Source organism: Chlorocebus sabaeus, chromosome 24 (assembly GCF_047675955.1).
Source record: "Chlorocebus sabaeus isolate Y175 chromosome 24, mChlSab1.0.hap1, whole genome shotgun sequence".
NCBI lineage: Eukaryota > Metazoa > Chordata > Mammalia > Primates > Cercopithecidae > Chlorocebus > Chlorocebus sabaeus.
The window spans coordinates 27,908,659-27,930,469 of record NC_132927.1 but is presented as its reverse complement, the minus strand read 5'-3'; the positions used below and the strand labels follow the sequence as shown (position 1 = coordinate 27,930,469).

Sequence of the window (21,811 nt, the reverse complement as noted above, 5' to 3'; positions counted from 1 at the left end):
CTCCATTTTTTAAAGCTTTTTTGTCTTTTTTTAAACAAGAGAAAGTAGACAGATACATGTTGGGAAATGCTAACTGTGCATATTCACATAGAGACACGGTGTACTCTCTGAGCCCAATGTACAGAGAAAGGAGAAAAGAAGCTAGAATTCTATGCACTGCTACACAGCGACCTCGCACCTTCCAGCTTCCAGCAGAGCAAAGGGAACAGGTTTTTCTTTTTTCCCCTCAGAGCTCGATGGTGTGATTCTGTACAGTTTTTGTTCAGACAGGAAGGGATGAAAATGAATTTCCAACAGAAAGGGGTAGAGACACTTTTTCCATTGTATTCTGCTCAAGGTATTTCTCCCAAAATAAGTTGAGAACCATGGTGTAGAGAAAAGAGTCCACAAGAACAGGGCGATTGAGCGCAAGAGGGGAAAAAAATGGTAAATGGAAGACTGCAACTTGCTCCCAGGGATTGGAGAACATTTTTTTAAAAAGAAGGTTGGGGCCAGGTGCAGTGGCTCACGCCTGTAATCCCAGCACTTTGAGAGGCTGAGGTGGGTAGATCACAAGGTCAGGAGATCGAGACCATTCTGGCCAACATGGTGAAACCCTGTCTCTACTAAAAACACAAAAAATTAGCTGGTTGTGGTAGTGCTCGCCTGTAGTCCCAGCTACTTGGAAGACTGAGGCAGGAGAATTGCTTGAACCTGGGAGGCGGAGGTTCCAGTGAGCCAAGATCATACCACTGCACTCCAGCCAGGGTGACAGAGTGAGACTCTATCTCAAAAGGAGACAGAATCTTTGCAGGGACATGGATGAAGCTGGAAACCGTCATTCTCAGCAAACTATCACAAGGACAGATAACCAAATACTGCATGTTCTCACTCATAGGTAGGAGTTGAACAATGAGAACACATGGAAACAGAGCAGGGAACATCACACACCCGGGGCCTGTCGAGGGGTGGGGGGCCGGGAGAGGGATAGCATTAGGAGAAATACCTAATGTAAATGATGAGTTGATGGGTGCAGTAAACCAGCATGGCACATGTAAAACTATGTAACAAACCTGCATGTTGTGCACATGTACCCTACAACTTTAAGTATAATAATTAAAAAAAGAAGGTTGGAATCCATCAGTATTCTGTTAGTCATCTTCTCCTTCATCCTCCTCTCCCTCCCCTTCATCCTCATCCCCTTCATCCTCATCCCCTTCACCTTCATCCTCATCCCCTTCTTCATCAATACCTTCTAATCCTTCCTCCTCTTTTTCATCATCATCATCTTCTCCTCCTTCCTCATCTTCATCATCATCTTCTCCTTCTCCTTCTTCATCATCCATATTGGGAACTAAGTTGTACTGTAAAAGGTTTGGCCAAATATCATCTTTGATGACCTCTCCTAACTCTTTAGCCTCTGCATCAGAATGGTCAGTAAACCAGGCAAAGAAGCTCTCTAATTCCGCATGCTGCTTCTTCCTGCTGGCTTTATTCTGTGTTTAACTTGAATGTTTTGTCAAATCCTTTCCAGATTTCCATTTGATTTCAGTGGACTTTGAAGATGGATCACCCCTCTCATTCAGAGGAAATTCTTTGGAGAGAATTTTATTTCCAAAGTAAGGATTTTCATCAAAATAAAAATCTATTTGGCAATTTGATTTAATGTCATCAAATTCCATCACTTCAACTCTGGTCAAATAATGCAGTGGCTCTTCATCCTCCTCCCCAAGGAGTGCAGACACTTTGGGATGGTTGACAAATGTTGTTACCCCCAAAATCTGGGATTTTCACAATCAATTCTGACCTCTTCTGAGAAAATTATTTACAGAGTTTGTTATATTTCTGTTCTACTTTCAAAATTTCCTCACTGGATTATTCATTAAGTCTGTCTATTTCATTTTGTACTTTATCAAGGTGTTCAACTGCTTCTTGCTCTTCTTTTTCTCCTTTCTTTGGCAAGCCTGCAGAGGTCGATGTCTCCTCTGGCCTCAGGGCAAGAGGTGGTCTTGGTTTCTTCATTTGAGGCAGGAGTGGAGACAGGTGTTTGGGGGCCATGCGGCTAAGGTAGTTCAAGAACCAGATCACGGGTCTCCTCGCTCATCAGGAAGCAGGCAAAAAACTCACAGTCATTTTTTAAGAGCATTTTCTTAGTATGAATAGTCTTCTTTAGTTGACACTTAGTAATTGTAAATATTTATGGAACACAGTGTGATATTTCAATATCTGTGTACAATGCATAATGATCAAATCAAGGTAATTAGTGTCACCTCAAACATTTATTGTGTTGAGAACATTCAAAGTTCTCTCTTGTAGCCATCAAAAATATCAAATAAATAATATAGTCACCCTACAGTGCTATAGAACACTAGAACTTACTCCTCTTATCTAGCTGTAATTTCGTATTGGTTAAAAAAAACCTTTCCTTATCTCCCCTTCCCTCTACCCTTCCCAGGTTCTAGTTAGCACTATTTAGTAATAGTTTTGAATATGATTTAAGTTAAAGTAAACATGATTGTCTGTAGTTCGTACTGTTTTCAGTAGTAAAAATTCAAGACTTGGACTCTTAAGGTGTCTAATAAAAAGCAAATGTTTACTTGTACTTCCCTTTGTTCCTCTTTACCAGCTATTTCTTTTTAATATTTACACTTTGTTTCTTTTTCTTTCTTTTTTTTTTTTTAATAGAGATGGGGTTTCGCCATGTTGCCCAGGCTGGTCTCAAACTCTTGGGTTCAAGTGATCCTCCCACCTCAGCCTTCCAAAGTGCTAGGATTATAGGCATGAGCCACTATGCCCAGCCTAATTTTTAAATTTTGAAAATTTTGGACTTAGAGAAAAGTTGCAAAGTTCAGAGATCCCTGATATCCTTTACCCAGTTTTCCTGACCACATCTTATATAGTCTTAGTAAGATGATCAAAATCAGGAAATTAACATTGATACAATACCACTAACTAATCCGTAGACCCTACTGAAATAATTTTGCCAGTTTCTCCACTAATGTCTTTTTTACTGTTACGATCCAGGATTCCACGTTGTATTTGGTTGTCATGAGTCCTAAATGTTCTCTAATTTGTGACAGCACCTTACTCTTTTTTGTCTCCCACGACAGTGACAGTTTTGAAGCCTACTAGCCAGTTATTTTGAAAAATCTCCCTGGATTTTGATCCATAATTTCTCATAATTACACTTTTTTGCAAGAATAACATAGAGGAGATGTTGTGCCCTTCTCAGTGTCCCATATCAAGAGATATACAATATTAGGTGATATTAACTTTGATGACTTGGGTAAGGTGGTGCATGACAGGTTTTTCTACCAAGAAGACATTTTTTTCCCTTTGTAATCATTAGGAGAGAAAATCTAAGACTATGCAAATAGTCTTATTTCTTATATTTTTGATCATTAATTTCAGTGCCCAATGATGGTTCTTATCTAAACAGTTATTGCTATTTGCCTAAGAATAATTTTTATTGAAACAATTTCCTCGACATTTATTAATCAGAATCCTACTATAAGAAAGAATTGTCCTTTCTTACCCTCTTAATTATTCATTCAATTACTTATATCAATTTAGAGCCATAGATACTTAATTTTTGAGTATGATCCATTATTACAATTTTTTAATTGTTGTTGCTCAAATTGTTCCTATTTTTACTACAAAAGGAACCCCTTCAAGTTTCTTACATTCTTCCAGCATGTCCCCATCAGTTTTTGAGTACTTCCTTACCTTCTGGCATCACAAGATGCTCCAGACTATTCTTATTATTTCACTGGCTCAATACTGGAGTCAACCAATTCTACAAGGAACCCTGGTTCATTTCATTGAAGAATGGCATTTAATAACCAAAATATAGATGCTACACGTGCTCATTGCTAGTGGGATGTCATGAGGTACAGGAAATATGTGTCTGTATATTACATATGTATATATACATCTATGTTTACTTCTTTATGTCAGCTGTGTACATAATAAAAATCATGAGTTTATGCTGATACCTCCTATTCTAACACTATAGGGTTTATTCTAGCTTCCTCCCCCTTCCTTATTTCTAACTTATTTCTTCTACTTGAAAAATGTAGCTCTTATTATTCATAATGTTTTTATCTGTTTGTTCAGTCCTAGTAGATACGTAGCTTCGGAATTGCTAAAGCATATCCCCATGAATATTTACCAAATAGATTAAGATATTTGCATACTGTTTGTTTTATAATACTTGTGTACAGTAATCTTCAGTGCTATAGTATATAGTCAAAATACTATTTCCAACGCTACTTTTCTTACTGTTGTGTTCTATTTGGGGTTCCCTCAGCATCTGCATTGAATTTAATTAATTATAATGGGAGAGGGGGACATTCCCATAGTTCTAAGAGTCAGAGCTATATAGTAAAGGCATATTCAGAAAAGTGCTGCTCTGCTCATACCTCGCTCCTACCACTCTGTTCTCATTTCCCATTCTTTCCAACCTGTTTCCATCTACCCACTGTAGGTAACAAATCTCATTACCCCTGGCTGATTTTTTCTGTATATATTCCCTGTCAGGTTAGCAAAAATTAATAAATTTTACAACACATTCTATTAGTGAAGCTGTATGTAAATAGGCATAGCATACTTAGGCACAAATGAGCAGATATGTGTATATGCTTTTAGTATTCCATTTTTTTCTTACATCAAGCATAGTATACTATACATATTCTTTGCATTTTACTTTTTTCACTTAAAAGTATGTCCTTTAAGGAAAATCACTACCTATTATTTTAGGAGATTTTCCTCATTTTTTTTTTTTTTACAGGTACATAGTACTCCATGTATCAATAAGCCATGGTTTTATTCAATCATTCTTCTATCTGTAGGCATTTAGATTGATTCCAATATTTTGCAATTACAAATGATGCTTCAGTGAACAATCTTGTATATATGTACCGTCACATCATTGGAAGTAAATTTTCAGCTAGATTTCTAAAATGAGATTTCTGAGTCAAACAGTAAACGTACATGTAGTTTTGTAAAGTAATGCCAAATTTCACTTTTAAAAGGTTGTACCAGTTTGACATCCTACCAGCGATGCATGTAACAGAATGTGTTGTAAAATTTATTAATTTTTGCCAGCCTGACAGGCAAGAAATAGTATCTCAGTATTGTTTTAATTGTATTCCTCTAATTATGAGTGAGTGTGAACAAGTTTCATGTTTAAGGGCCATATCTATTTCATTTGTTGTGAATTGTCTGTTCACGAAAGCAAAGCCAGCAACAGAAATGGACAGGAAACTTTCCATCAAGCTCCCAGGATAGGCCCTGTCCCCTGGATTGAGCTCCATGGAGACCTTAGACTTGCCTGCTTTCCCAGCCCTATTCATATACCCAGCACCCAGGGCAGACAGAATTCTATTCCTCCCAGAGGTTGTCCGTGACCGCAATACCACAGTTTGGTTGGTGTCTTAACCAAGCTCAACGATCAGAGTATTCAAGGTTATGGTTATTTTAGGTTTCATGTGACAATAAAAATCATTTTCTGCAGATGCTTAAAAGTAAGCCCTGTGTTTGGGGTAGAAATCCGAAGTTAACAATTAACATGGGCCCTGGGTATCTTCACATTTGAGTGTCGGGCATTGGTCCTCATGTTTCATACTGGGAAAAGTCAGTCAACTCACCATTTGGCAAAGGTCAAAGCAGGGGACTGACCTTATGACTGATGATTCTGTGTTCCAGATCATTGTGAATTCCTCTACCTCTGTTTGCAAAAGAAAACGGGGAATTTTCCTGAGTTTCAGTTGAATTAATCACATTTAACAGCTCTTCAGAGGAAAAACTAATCAATCTTGTAAATTACAAGTACTGCCAGGGAAGCCTTACATTAGACATCATTTCCATGTATATGGTCAGGCCATAAATGAAGCTGGATTTGATCCATTGAGGTTGAACCGTCACCAAAGGCAGCATTTCCACTACTCTCTATCTTTTCAATACTGTAAATAAAGAACTGGATCAATTTGAACAACAGAGTCATTACTGTATCTTCATTCAATGTTTTCTGCTATTAACACATCTTGTCTTCTTTTGATTCTCTAACTCAAAAGAGTTTGTCGTTATGTGTTATTTGTTTCATTTAGCACCATTATCAAATTAAATAAGGAAGTATCTTCCTTTGCTTGTAGTCTCCAGGGCTGGAAGGGAAGTAATGCAGTAACTGTACAAGCCTTATTTAGCTCACACAGCTCAATGGTACCCTTGCAAAGCGGATGACTTTAAAAGGGGTACTTTCTCTCCACATGAGCAATCTCATCAAGAACTCTTTTAGCCTGACACCTAAAAGCTATTCTACTTGCATATGACCTCTATTTGTTAGTTACATGGGATTAAGGAAAACTGATCTATCCTTAGGGCCTCCTTTACCCTAAACTGCTCGTAAATTCATCTATAATTTGGAAAAAATAAACAAAGGGAAAATAGCTAAGGGCAGTCTATCACCAACTTCAGGTAAAATTCAAGGTCTTGTTTGTATTATCAACTCTATTTCTGTAGACCTGAATCTATGAGGTTTCAGTTACGAACCACGAACTATAAACTCAAGTTCACTTTCACTGCAACCTTGGTTAAGAAAGAGGTGCTATTGTGCAGGCATTAATCATCTCAAGAATATTCAGAGTATGAAATGGTTTCCCTGACTTTGATGTAAACAAAGATGTTTCAAACTTTCCCCTTTCTGTACCGGGTAGTATTGTGGGTGACTTTTCTGCAGTGTTTTTAGGAGAGAGAGAATGAGTTGAAAACATACCAATTTGCATGTTTCATGGAAAACAATTTCTGTTAGAGCCACTGGCATACTAAAATTGCTCAATACTGAGTGAAATAGGGAGTTGATTTTGGAAGGACTTCCAGCTTGGGTGACTAGTTTCCTATTTGCAAACTTTGAAAATCTCTTATCGGGGCAACGGCTTAACCATTAATAAGAAAAACACAGGCCCCTTCTCTAATTCTACAATTCCCTTGTTGAATTTGGCCAACCACAGGTATGATGGCTCACTGCCCATTAAGCCATTTTGACACTCTTCTGGGTTATATGTAGAAAACAATAACCTCAGTTGTCTGAAAAAAGAGAGAGACTTTAAAAGTCAGCATATACATATCCTCATACACACACACACACACACACACACAGAGTCTTCTGCATACATACATACTGCATACATGAATTGCAATGTCCTTACTAACATAATAAACATCCCTTTCAGTTCTTCTGTCTTTAGTGGTTCCCATTTCAGAGCCACACCACAGATTCTTTGTGTCCTGAGTCCACAAGAAGCATCCCAAGCATTCTTGCAAGCCCTGTGGCTTGGCTCATGCAACTGGGAATAAAAGATCCCTTGAATACAAATGGCAATGCTCATGCTAGCAGCTGACACCCAAGGGTAGCAAACACCATGCAGTTCATGTTTTGTACTGCTGCTTTTTGTTCTGAGTGAAACATGAGAGATATGTTTTCACTGGGGAATTCTCTGGTTCTGATTTATGGTGGTGGGGGGAGGAAGAACAGAGGTTTTTTTTTTATGATTCCCTGTGGCATGCAGAGTTTGACCTAGACTTTTTAACTACCAGGAACACATGAACTTTCACCCCAGATTATGCCTAAACTTTTAAAATAAAGGAATTAAAAAAACCCTCCAATTTGCATGGAGCTACTACTTTCAGCTTTCAAAATCCTATAATATGTGTTGTTATCAGCAGTGGGTTAGATCTTCTGCTATTAGTGGAGGCCAGAAAAGAATACTTTGGGAAAGGTCAGCAGTGCTTAACTGGAGCTGAAGGAAGTGAGCAACTATATTTAAAACCTAGGATGGAGTATGGTTTCACTTTCCACACAAAGAACTCTTTCTTTTGGCTTTTAACATTGAGGTGGATAAATTCTGAAAACTTACAGAGGGATTTGTTGTTGACTTGTAAATCCAAACTTACATGTCATGAATTTCATTACTCTACCTCTCATTCCCCGGAACAGCCCATGGCATTAAACATCTTTTGCCTGGCATAATCACATGAAACACAAAGCCTCTACTGAATATTATGGAACAAAAGAATGGATGTTGAATTCAATTTTATTTCTTTTTCTTTCTTCTTGAGCTTCGTGCATTGAAAATGGGCATACATCCTCAGGAAGTTAAGTGCCTGAGGATGTTATTAGTGATGTAGACACAACTTTTCACCCCAAGGTGGTGGGTATATATCTAGACTGAGTCAGGGCAATCAAGAGGAAATTGACGACGAGTTGTGTTTTCTGTGAAAAGAATTTCTCCCCATTGTTACTATTTAACATCCTCACACTATCTCAAAGTCCCACAAGTGAAAGGGAACTGAGAGACAAGTAATCTAACTTCCTCATTTTATAAATGTTAAAAAATAAGATGGGGAAAAGATACACGACTTGCCCAAGATCATAGAGATAGTAATGTCAAAGCCGGGACTTTGTCAAGTTTTCCTCACTCCTGTCCAGTGCTTGGTCTCTTTTAAAAGCCCATGACACTTAATTGAATGTTAAAATGGGGGAAATGAATCGTTCTTTCCAATGCATGAGATGTCCTTAGCCACATAAAAGTTGTTTACTTAGGGAGCCATCATACCTGTGGTCGACTAAGTTCAATGAGGGGATTGCAGAAGTAGAGAAGAAAATGGTTGGGTAATATGTGGATAAAGGGCTAGAGGGTAACAAAAAAAACTTCATGACTACCCAGGTGAAACTGTTTTTGAATGGCTGGGCTGCACATTAGAATCACCTGGGGGAGAGTTCTGATTATCTATTGCTGCATAACAAACCACAACAAAATTTAGTAGCTGAAAACAACAGCCATTTCATGAGAGCTCACAATTTTGAGAAACAGGAATTGGAGCAAATCTTAACCAGGTGATTTTTCTGCTCCTTGTGGTGTCAATTGGGATTACTTGGTGGCATTTAGCTGCCAGCTGAACTGGTTTGGAGAATCAAAGATGACTTCACTCACATGCTTTATTCACATACTTGGTGCCTTGATCGGAACAAATGAGAATCTGGGCTCACCTGTTTTTTTTCCTTTCCTTCCCTCTCCCTTTCCCTTTCCTTTCTTCTCTCTCTCTCTCCCCCTCCTCCTCCCTCCCCCCTCTATCTCCCCCTCTGTCTGTCCCCGTCTCTGTCTCCATGTAGCCTCAGGGAATATCTTCATATATGTCAAAGATAGCTTGGGACTCAATAAACTGATAGAAACTGCCACTCTTTTAAAAGACCAGGCTTAGTGTTACTTCTGCCATTCTCTATTGGCAAAAGCAGTCAGGCAGCCCAGACCCACAAGGATTGGAAATAAATCCCACCTCCTAGTGGGAGAAGTATCAAAGAATCTGTAGCCATCTTTAATCTGCTGTAGCCCATCCTCTAGCCACTAATTATTTCTATTCCTCCCACATTTGAAGTTCACTCACCCTCTCCTACAACCCCCAAGATTCTCATCTCATTACAGCAACAGGTTCAGACTGAAGGTCCAGGATCTCATCTTCTAAATCATGTCTTGGTGCATATGAAGCTATCAGGTATGTTTCTTTAAATACAGTTCCTCTTCATCTGAAGACTTGTAATCTGGAGACTGGATCTGGCCCATATACCCAACATATAATGACCACACTGAGATCATTGCAGTAGACACTCAAGTTCAAAAGTGGGAGGGGCACAATGGGAATCACAGAAGTCACTTGTACATGGCAATTCTGAAATAGTTGGGCACATGACATCAGTTCCTTGATTCAAGTCCTGGTTTAATTGGGTCTGGAGGTCAGCGTGGGCTCTGAGAGTGTGTATCGGCTCCCCAGGTGATTCTAATGCATAGTCAGGGTTGAATCACCGACCTAGGAAGTTCACCTGGCACCTCTAATGTTCAAAAAAAAAGGAAAATACTCACTTGAAAAGTTTGAGTATGTCCGAAAGTGTGTTATAATTTCACATTGGATCTTTTTGAAAATGTAGATTGTTCTCACAGCCCAGACTTACTCAACCCAAACTCCTTTTAACAAGCCCCCACCTCCCAAAGTGATTCCCATGCCACAAAAAGTTCACATCCACTGGATTTACTTCTTTGTAAAAATTTAGTTATATTTTGTGAGTTTTTAAAGCATGTGGTAGTATCGTACATCCATTGTTTGCTAGCCAATGTTTAACAACCAGCTCTTTGGGGAAGAAAAATCTTTGATGTATAGTGGGTGCCAATTTCTATGGTGTAGATACTCCCAACCATGACTGCTTTCAAGTTCAGCACAATATCAGAAAGCTTGCAAAATTCCTGAAAAGGTACCATTACCTTTCATAAGACAGCACAAGCTAACAAGTATACCACTGTATGCTCGCTTATGTTCACATCTCTATATGAAGCGAGAAACACAACAGCATCTTTGAAGAAAGGCTATCCTAGGTGAAAATCCTAATTCTGCAACTTACAGCCAACATGTGACCCATGACAAATTTGTTTTCTTCTCTAAGTCTCAATGTTTGCATACGTAAAATGGGGATGACAATACTAGTACCACTTCAGGGGTTAAGTGTTCCCGTTTCTTTTCAATCACATATTCCCAAAGTTCTATGTGCTTCTCCTCCCATAAGTTTCTTCATATATTTATAATTTAATTGTCTGCCTTCCTCAAATGCCTGAGCTACGAGAAGCCAAATTATTCCTCTTTCTTTTGGACCCATATGCCCAGTGATGAGCAAAGTGACTGGCATATGCCAAATAAAATAACGTATGCGCTCCACTCCCTCCTCCTGCATGCATGGCAGACAACAGTAACAGGTCATGACACTTGTATACAGGAGGATAAATAATTTGAGAAAAAGGTGCTCTAGGGAACCTCCCCACAGTTGGAACTAGCCCATGAGATAAACCGATTTTCCACCCTGCTCTAAGTTCTGCTAATAAAAGGTCCCGAGCCTCAAGAAAAAAAATAGTATACCAACTAGGTCTCAGAAAGCATTTATTTTAACTTTCCTAATTTAAAAAAAAGTTTTACCATTTGAATAGGACTTAAGACTCTCATATCTGATGAGGCGGGGAGAAAAGAAAGTTAAAGAAAAATTGGTAACTGTTCCATTCTCCAGTAGGCTAATTCCAATCCAGATCCTCTTTTCTTGAGATCATTTTGGGTTCAGGCAAATTCCGCTCTGTTCGCTCTAACCTAATGCAGTGGGGGTGAAACAACAGGAGGCAAAGCCAGGGGTCAGACCCCCTCCCATTCCTGACAACAGCCTGCGAGCCAGGGTCCTCACTGCCACTTCAAGGTCTAATAAGGAAGGTAACAGAGAAGCTTGGAGTTCAAGAGAAAGTTCTCCACACTAGGTGAGCCCTCTCTGAGAGGAGAACAAGAAAGGTCTTAAACTCTGGACTCTCTGTTCCACTCCTCTCATCTCACAGTACCTGCCATCTCTTATCCTGCTTAGTGTAGCTTATCTGCATTCTAGGTTATATATTACTTGTGTATTCATTCAGCAAATATTTATTAAGTCCAAATTTTCTATGCACTGAGTAAATAAAGTGTAGAAGTACATATAGTCTTCTCTGTTGAGAAGTTTGCCACCCACTTACGAAAATAGAGGGTATATAAAAAAAAACCATAGTACAAGGTAGAAAGTCATGTGTTATAAGTGAACATAGACAAAAGTAGAGACTTCTGAGAGAGCAGGGTCTAATTCCAGCAGGGAGTGGGGCTTGCAGGTGGATGGGAAGGACACACAGATGCAGGCACAGCCGGAGAGTGTGAATGGTGAGACTGAGACATGGCGTGACTAGGTGGAGGATCTGGAGGGGATGGAATGGAAAACACAATCAGGAAATCCTGATTGCCAGACTAAGTTCCAAGAGAAGTAGAAGGTTTTTGAATATGAAGAGTAACAATGATGACAAATACTTCAAGAAAAAGTCACCAAGTAGTAATGGTGACAGAGACAGCAGGGGGAATCAATAAAATGGAAGACTTGTTAGGAAACCATTACAAGAATCCAAAAATGAGGGCCGATATTGAACAAGATTGTTAACAGTTATGAGATTGGATTTGGAGAGCATGAAAGAGGAAACAATAGATATATAAAGTTCAGAGCAGGGTGACCAGGAAGATCCATCCACTCATCCAGCACATAATCACTATGTTCTTGCTATGTGCCAGGCATTGCACTCAGAGTATTCAGTGCTGAACAAAACAGATTTCATCCCTGCCTGGCAGAGCATAGAGGATAGTCAGGAAATCAGACTAGAGACAAGAAAAGATGAAACAATTACAAGTGCGGTTGGAAATGTCGTGATGGAAGTTCACAGAGTGACAGGAGAGGACAAGAAGAGGGACCTACTCAGAGAGGGTGGTCTGGGGTAGGTTATCTGTGCAGGCAACATTCTGCTGATCCTAGAGGGATGAGGAGGCTGCAGCCATACACAGAATGTGGCTGAGACAGGGAGAGGGGACACATTCTAGGAAGAAGAGGCTGTGTGGAAAAGACTGAGACCTGAACAGGGGAAGTGATAGAAGGGAATATGAGAACTGGAAAAGAGAAGGTGAGTTTGCGACATATTACAGATGAGGAGCCACCGGGCACCCAGAAGAAGATGTCAAGCAGTTGCTGACAAGCTCAGAAGAGAGGATCACCTGCATGGAGGTGGTCATTTGGCAGGGATTGCCAGGGAGAGGGATGGAAGATGTATGGACACACAAGACACAGGATATATGGACACACAAACAGAATCCTGGGGCGTGCAGGGTCAGTCCCGGGAATCCTCAGGGGGGTCACAGGTCCAGCTTGTGAACCAAGGTGGTGGAGAATAAAGAGCCCTTCAGGGGCTCAAGGACGAGGATCATCAGGGAGGGAGCCAAGACCAGGGCAGGGAATGAGATTGGGTGGCAGCATCCAGCCCAGCCAAAGTCCCATCCATTGCACAACAGCATGGGCAGCATTGCTTGGTGCCAGAAAGGGCAGAGGATGGAGCCTTGGGAGACAAAAGGAGGAAAGGGCTGGGAGCAAATGCTGCCTGAGCTGGAGTGGATGCAATGGGCCTGGTGGTAAAGAATCATGACTCGGAATTCCCTGTCTCAGCTGTTTTGTATGAAAGCTAGTCCTGCCCAAGTCAAAATGCACCATGTGTTCACAGGAACTGCTGATCTTTTGTCCTCTCATGAGTGAGTAGAGCAGGGTTAGAGAAGGGAGTTGATCTGGAGAAATCTACAACTAAATAATGGCTCAGAAAAGATAAAAGTGTGATAACAGCTGCTTTTTCTCACACTTTTTCCCCTTCTTGGAGACCTTTTCTTTTCCCAGAAGTTTTGTTGATTGTTGCTAAAGAGCAATACAATACACACCAACTTTTTCACATCTGCAAGAATGAGAGACAGAAATTCCTCTTTGGAATGCTGTTTCAGACAACAACAAAGCCACAGGGAGGAGCTTAGCTGCAGTGATGCTGTGGGACTCCCTGAAGAGGGGGATGTACCAAAAGCCACATCTCGTTAGAAGAGAGGACATTTTCTGGGATACATTTTGGTATCCACAGGAGGCTAACAAAACTGGTTGTCTCTGCCTTTCAGCTGACATACAGCCTTTAATTTCTGTAGTCTCTGTAGCTTTAAAAGGCATTCTCTACCTTCACAATGAAGATCAAGGATATGAATTTAAAGGATTGATTTTGCCATGGTTTTCACTTGTACTCTTGCTAATTCTCATAGAATCTCAAGAAAACAGTTTCAGTAAATGTTTGGTTTGTCTGTATCCACTTGTGAACATGGGAGGTTCATCTCAGTACAGGTTCTGTCATCCAATGAAGCAAAGGTGTCCCATTTCCACATTTCTGCTGATCTCATCAGTGGCTTTTACCTTCTACTTCCCCTTTAACTATTGTTCTTTCACACCCGAGAGGATGAGAAAGAGAATGCAGTAGTCTTCTTCTTCAACACCTCATCAAGGCTTATATACCTTGCTAATAAAATGATCACTATGCAGTTTGCGCCTAATCAATTACTGCCTAATTTTTCAGTTGTCTAAACCATATGACATACAATTTACTGTTATATATACAATGCTCAAATGCAATACTCCTTCATTCACACATTATTTTACATACACAAGTTCTTTCTCTAGGTTGCAGACATTTTGTATTCAAGAATTACACATTTTACTTCCTAAATTTTCCTATATCAAGCTCCAGGAGACTGCTAGATACATATCGACTTACAGTAACAGCCCAGCTCTCCAGATGTAAGGAACCTGATTACTAAAGCCCTAAGAAGTGTGCAGTAAGAATGCAAAGGGGGACAAAAATGTCAGATACATAGATGAAATTGGTAAAATTTTGCTGATACAAAAGAAACAGGAGTATGGTCAGAATCACGCTCTGGTTCAGTGAGATGACAGGGACAAGCTGCAGAACCTTCCAGAGAGTCCTGGCACATGGGAGCAGGACAGCTTGTCTAGAAGGGTCTGAGACAGGGAGGTTGAACCACCTGGGAGGGTGTCTATTAAAGGGTGAGAAGGAGAAGATGGAAAGTTGCTGTAAAGTGAAAAGAGAAGGGCTGAGCCATCTCAGGAGCTCAGTTCCTGTGCCAAGGCAAATGCTACTGGTCATAGTAACACCACCATCCAAAAGTGCCTGAGACTCAGAGTCTACATGAAGGAGGAGCTACGCGCAAAGTGAGAAGAAGTCCCTTTCCAAGACAAGGGGACTTTCAGTCCTGGAAGGCTGCAGTGCATGGATCCTTCACACAGTGACAGCTAGGTGCCTCCATGTAAGGAAATGGCCAGGGAGGCTCTGCCATGACAACTAGAAGCTTGGAGACTTGTGAGATGTGGGGAAGGAAATGAATCCTAGAAAGGACTGGTTTATTTTGATCTTATAAAGTGACCATATCCTGAGACTTAGGTGCTGAAACAGATAGAATAAGCTAAACAACTACAGAATCTCAGTGGCCTAGCACAGCAAATGTTTCTAGCTCATTTACACTACAGTCCAAAGCAGGTTGGCAGAAGTCAGCTTGCCATATCACTTAGGGAGCCAGGCTGGGGAAGACTTCCATGTTCATGTGGTGGTGGAAGGGAAAGATGCAAATAGAGTACTGGCTCTTGAAGCTTCCTCCCAGAGCCACGCACATCACTTCTGCTCACATCTCATTGGTCAAGGCAAACCATGTGACCATGCCTAACTTTAAAAGGGCAGTGAAATACAATCCTACCATGTTTCTAGAGGGCAATATTTGTGAACAGCACTAATAACTTCATCCTATTCCAGGGCACAACCTCCTTTGTGTGTTGACCCACCTGTTCACCATAAAAAAAATCTTTTCTCCAGGAACGCAAAATGGATTGAAAACTGATTTGCCTGCTTGATTGACTTTAGGTCATCATTGAAATGTTTTCAAAATATGAAAAGAGTTAAGTATAAAATGTTTTTTAAAACCTTACTAATCAATTTTACTGCAATAAATGATTAAATGGAAAATTATCCTTGTATAATTATTCCCAGATCTCTTTAATTAAGTAGTTTCCTCCCTCTTGTCCTCTTTTACTTTTCCCTGTTAATTTCCTTCATAGAATTTTTTATTTGTAATCATTCAATTTGTAATCAATAACGTATTGATTTATTGGTTTATCAGTCATGTGCTTGTTTATTAAGGAATTTTCAATAGATGATATTAGTTTAATTTTTTGTCCTAATTATAGCAAAGAAAACTTAAAATATATAAATATCATTTCCTAAATACCATTTGCCATCCTTGGCCCATTACATAATAAGTGCTCAATAAAACATTACTGTTGCTACTGTTGATGATTGACAATAATGATAGGTAAGGGGGAAAGTCTTTTCAAAGGCCATTTTGTGAAATAACAATCAGAACTATGTTAATAGACCCTGAATTAATTCAGGGAACAATTTCAGCTTTATGATGATGATATATAATTTAAATGGGTGAATTGTATTATGGCATATAAATTACATCTCAATAAAGCTGTTTTAAAAAATTTTTTAAGAAAAGAAATTAAAAAAGGAAGTGAGCCTCAGGAAACCTTAGTAACTCTCCTGAGTTTGGAGGGCCAAGGGCTGGAGGTGAGAAACAGCTGTGAGATAGTAGATGGATGAGGCAAGCTCCCCTGAACCCTACCTCCTACTGCAGATCAGCGGCACAACCCAGAAGCTTTACACAGAAGGTCTGGGACCAAGTGCCAACAGAGCAAGGGGAAAGTCGCAGGCCTGGGCTGCCTTCCTCATGCTGTGGGACTCTTCCTGATGTGTGGGCCAACGATGTTTAGAACCTGGCCTCTTGTGCAGCAGCTTTACCAAACTCAGGGCAGAGACTGCCTGGAAATAGGTCATCTGGGGTTCACCATGGCCCTAGTCTTTGGCCATTCTGCCCAGGTTGCTCTATCATGACACAGATGTGTCACTTCAATTATAGTGCTCTATTTTAAGATCAGAGAGGAGGTTTTCTATAGCATTCAGGCTCTTATGGTTCTTTCGCTGTACAATTCTTTCAAAATCCTTAATAGCTTCTAATTGATTTGCTTCCAGGAAGTTCCTTATATCCAGAACCACACCCAGATTTCTTTCCTAGATGTAATTCTCAAGACTAATTTATTTTGTTCTCACTCAACTCTTTTCCACTCTTTTTCAACTCAACGGTGGTGACTTGCAGAGGCTTGGGAGGGAACACCACACCCTTAATGAAGTCTTGGCCTTAAGACTGAGTCTTGAAGGGCTTTAACTGCTCAAAATCTTTTTTCAACTTATTTTCCTGCTGCGTTCACTCCAGTGGCAGTCAGCTTTTCCTACTTCTCAATATTCAGATTCCTGAACTCTGTTTTCTTTCATTTCTGCTTTTGAGCTGGGCAGTTTTTGCTTAAGTGCTTTCTCCTAAAGCCTTGCAAAATGTAGCTGCTGTCAACACATATATAGTACAGTTGTCCCTTGGTATCTGCAGGGGATTGGTTCCAAGATTGTCATGCATACCAAAATCTATGGATGCTCAAGTCTCTAATATAAAAATAGCCAGCACAGTGGCTAACATCTGTAATCCCATTATTTTGGGAGGGTGAGGTGGGTGGATCACTTGAGCTCAGGAGTTCAAGACCAGCCTGGCCAACATGGTAAAACCCATCTCTAATAAAAATACAAAAAAAAATTTAGCTAGGCATGGTGGGGCACACGTGTAGTCCCAGCTAATTGGGAGGCTGAAGTAGAAGAAGCACTTGAACTGGGAAGTGGAGGTTACAGTGAGCAGAGATTGTACCACTGCACTCCAGCCTGGGTGACAGAGCAAGACTCCATTCAAAACAATAATAAAATAAAATAAAATAAAATAAAATGGTATAGTATTTGCACACATCACCCTTTATACTTTAAATCTTATCTAGATTACTATGATACCTAATACAATGTAAATGCTATGTAAATAGTTGTTTCACTGTATTGTTTAGGGAATGATAAGAAAAAAGTCCGTTCATATTCAGTACAAATGCAATCATCCATTTTTTTCCAAGTATTTTTGATCTGTGGTTGGTGGAATCCATGGATGAGGAACCCACAGATATGGAGGGCCAAGTGTACTAATATTCTTTTATTCCATTTCTTTCCTTAGAACTATAAGCCCAATAAGCATTTTATCTAACTTAAAAGTTATCACTGACATTTTCCCAAATGTTTTGCCATTACCAGTCATAAGTCTCCATCCTTCTAACCCTCAATCTCAGTTTTCTGGCTGCCTGCTCTCCAACTATGAAGAGAGTACTGTATGTTTTAGTTTTTGTTGTTATAGTGCCCAAATTTTTTAACCACATCTTGCTTTAGTTCATACTAGCTGCTGTGACAATAGCAGTTGAGTGACTTTACGTAATAGAAGTGTATTTCTCTCTCATATACAGTCTTTGTTCCAGGCAGTTCTTCAGGGACTCTGAGAGATAAAGAATCTGTTATTTTACCTGTGACAAGGTTGCCTTGGGCCTTGGCATGCAGACCAAAGAGCACATACCTGGGAAGTGAATGTACTTCACTTTCACCATATTTTATTAGCCAGAACTCAGTCACACCTAACAAGGGCAGGTGACTACACCTAATGAGGGCAGGAAGTCACATGACTACACCTAACAAGGGCAGGAAGTCACATGACTACACCTAATGAGGGAAGGGAGTCACAGGACTAGACCTAACAAGGGAAGGAAGTCACATGGCAACATCTAACAACATAAGAGATTGTAGACCTTTGTGCATTTTCTTTGAAAGACAATCAAATAAGCTTGGAGATGGGTAGACAGTGTCTGAACTCATTCTACTAATTTCAGAGACTTTCAGATAGGTCTTGTGAAAGGAAATTAAATCTTGGGACCCCAAACTCATTAAGCCAAATAGAAAAGTCAAGCTGGGAATTGGGTCACACAAACCTGCCTCCCTCATTTGGTTCCTAAATAAAATGGTTACAAGATGAAAAGCTACATGCCTCCCTCATATTTTGCCCACAAGGAAATTCCTAGTGAGCTGTAGGATATTTTAAGCTGTTTCTGTTAAAATTTGACCATGACGGCTGGGCGTGGTGGCTAACACCTGTAATCCCAGCACTTTGAGAGGTGAAGGCAGGCGGATCACAAGGTCAAGAAATTGAGACCATCCTGGCCAAGATGGTGAAACCCCATCTCTATTAAAAATACAAAAATTAGTCCAAGATGGCTGAACAGGAACAGCTCCGGTCTGCAGCTTCCAGTGTGATTGACATAGAAGATGGGTGATTTCTGCATTTTTAACTGAGGTACCTTGTTCATCTCACTGGGACTGGTTGGACAGTGGTTGTAGTCCACGGAGGGTGAGCTGAAGCAGGGTGGGGCATCACCTCACCTGGGAAGTGCAAGGGGTAGAGGGACTTCCCTTTCCTAGCCAAGGGAAGCCATGACAGACAGTACCTGGAAAATCAGGATGTTCCCGCCCAAATACTGTGCTTTTCCAATGGTTTTAACAAATGGCACACCAGGAGATTATATCCAGAGCCTGGCTTAGTAGATCCCAAGCCCACGAAGCCTTGCTTACTGCTAGCACAGCAGTCTGAGATCAACCCGTGAGGCAGCAGCCTGGCAGGGAGAGGGGCGTCTGCCATAGCTGAGGTTTGTGTAGGTAAACAAAGCAGCTGGGGAAGCTCAAACTCAGCTCAGAAAGGCCGACTGCCTCTGTCATCTCGCCTCTGGGGGCTGGGCATAGCTGAACAAAAGGCAGCAGAAACTTCTCCAGACTTAAACATCCCTATCTGACAGCTTTGAAGAGAGCAGTGGTTCTCCCAGCACAGTGTTTAAGCTTGGAGAATGGACAGACTGCCTCCTTAAGTGGGTCCCTAACCCCCGTGTAGCCTAACTGGGAGGCACCTCCCAGTAGGCGCCGACTGACACCTCATACAGGTAGGTGTCCCTCTGGCACTAAGCTTCCAGAGGAAGGATCAGGCAGCAATATTTGCTGTTATGCAATATTTACTATTCTGCAGCCTCTGTTGGTGATACCCAGGCAAACAGGGTCTGGAGTGGACCTCCAGCAAACTCCAATAGTCCTGCAGCTGAGGGACCTGACTTCTAGAAGGAAAATTGACAAACAGAAAGGAATAGCATCAACATCAACACAAAGGACATCCACACCAAAACCCCATCTGTAGGTCACCAACATCAAAGACCAAAGGTAGATAAAACCACAAAGATGGGGAGAAACCAGAGCAGAAAATCTGAAAATTCTAAAAACCAGAGAGCCTCTTCTCCTCCAAAGGATCACAGCTCCTCACCAGCAACAGAAAAAAGATGGACGGAGAATGATTTTGATGAGCTGACAGAAGTAGGCTTCAGAAGTTCGGTAATCACAAACGTCTCCAAGCTAAAGGAGGATGTTTGAACCCATCGCAAGGAAGCCAAAAACCTTGAAAAAAGATTAGGCTAACTACAATAAACATTGTAGAGAATACCTTAAAAGACCTAATGGAGCTGAAAACCATGGCACAAGAACTATGTGACATATGCACAAGCTTCAATAGCCAATTCGATCAAGTGGAAGAAAGAGTATCAGTGATTGAAGATCAAATTAATGAAATAAAGTGAGAAGACAAGGTTAGAGAAAAAAGAGTTAAAAAAAAAAAAATGAAGAAAGCCCTCAAGAAATATGGGACTGTGTGAAAAGACCAACTCTAGGTTTGATTGGTTTACCTGAAAGTGATGGGGAGAATGGAACCAAGTTGGAAAACACTCTTCAGGATATTATCCAGGAGAACTTCCCCAACCTAGCAAGGCAGGCCAACATTCAAATTCAGGAAATACAGAGAACACCACATAGATACTCCTTGAGAAGAGCAACCCTAAGACACATAGTTGTCACATTCACCAAGGTTGAAATGAAGGAAAAAATGTAAAGGGCAGCCAGAGAGAAAGGTCAGGTTACCCACAAAGGGAAGCCCATCAGACTAACAGTGGATCACTTGGCAGAAACTCTACAAGCCAGAAGAGACTGGGGGCCAATATTCAACATTCTTAAAGAAAAGAATTTTCAACTCAGAATTTCATATCCAGCCAAACTAAGCTTCATAAGTGAAGGAGAAATAAAATCCTTTACAGATAAGCAAACACTGAGAGATTCTGTCACCACCAGGCCTGCCTTATAAGAACTCCTGAAGGAAGCACTAAACATGGAAAGGAACAACCAGTACCAGCCACTTCAAAAACATGCCAAATTGTAAAGACCATCAGTGCTAGGAAGAAACTGCATCAACTAACAGGCAAAATAACCAGCTAACCTCATAATGACAGGATCAAATTCACACATAAAAATATTAACCTTAAATGTAAATGGGCTAAATGACCCAATTAAAAGACACAGACTGGCAAATTGGATAAAGAATCAAGACCCATCAGTGTGTTGTATTCAGGAGACCCATCTCACATGCAGAGACACAAACAGGCTCAAAATAAAGGGATGGAGGAAGATCTACTAAGCAAATGGAAAGCAAAAAAAAAGAAAAAAGAAAAAAAAAAAGAAAAGCAGGGGTTACAATCCCAGTCTCTGATAAAACAGACTTTAAACCAACAAAGATAAAAAGAGACAAAGAAGGCCATCACATAATGGTAAAGGGATCAATTCAACAAGAAGAGCTAACTATCCTAAATATATAGGCACCCAATACAGGAGCACCCAGATTCATAAAGCAAGTCCTTAGAGACCTACAAAGAGACTTAGGCTCCCACACAATAATAATGGGAGACTTTAACAACCTATTGTCAGTATTAGACAGATCAACAAGACAGAAGGCTAACAAGGACACCCACTAAAGCACTCCTCAGCAAATGTAAAAGAACTGGAATCACAACAAACCACTAGCAAGACTAATAAAGAAGAAAAGAGAGAAGAATCAAATAGATGCAATAAAAAATGATAAAGGGGATGTCACCACTGATTCCACAGAAATACAAACTACCATCAGAGAATACTATAAACACCTCTACACAAATAAACTTGACTTGAACTCAACTCTGCACCAAGCGGACCTAATAGACATCTACAGAACTCTCCACCCCAAATCAACAGAATATACATTCTTCTCAGCACCACATCACACTTACTCCAAAATTGACCACATAGTTGGAAGTAAAGCACTCCTCAGCAAATGTAAAAGAAGAGGAATCACAACAAACCGTCTCTCAGACCACAGTGCAATCAATTAGAACTCAGGATTAAGAAACTCACTCAAAACCACACAACCACATGGAAACTGAACAACCTGCTCCTGAATGACTACTGGGTACATAATGAAATGAAGGCAGAAATAAAGATGTTCTTTGAAACCAATGAGAACA

General features: G+C 40.4%; 1 pseudogene; it reads right to left on the bottom strand.

Moving 5' to 3' along the window:
• Window positions 1-1,100: 1,100 nt before the first annotated feature.
• Window positions 1,101-2,037, bottom strand: LOC103228977 (protein SET-like; annotated as a pseudogene).
• Window positions 2,038-21,811: the final 19,774 nt, after the last annotated feature.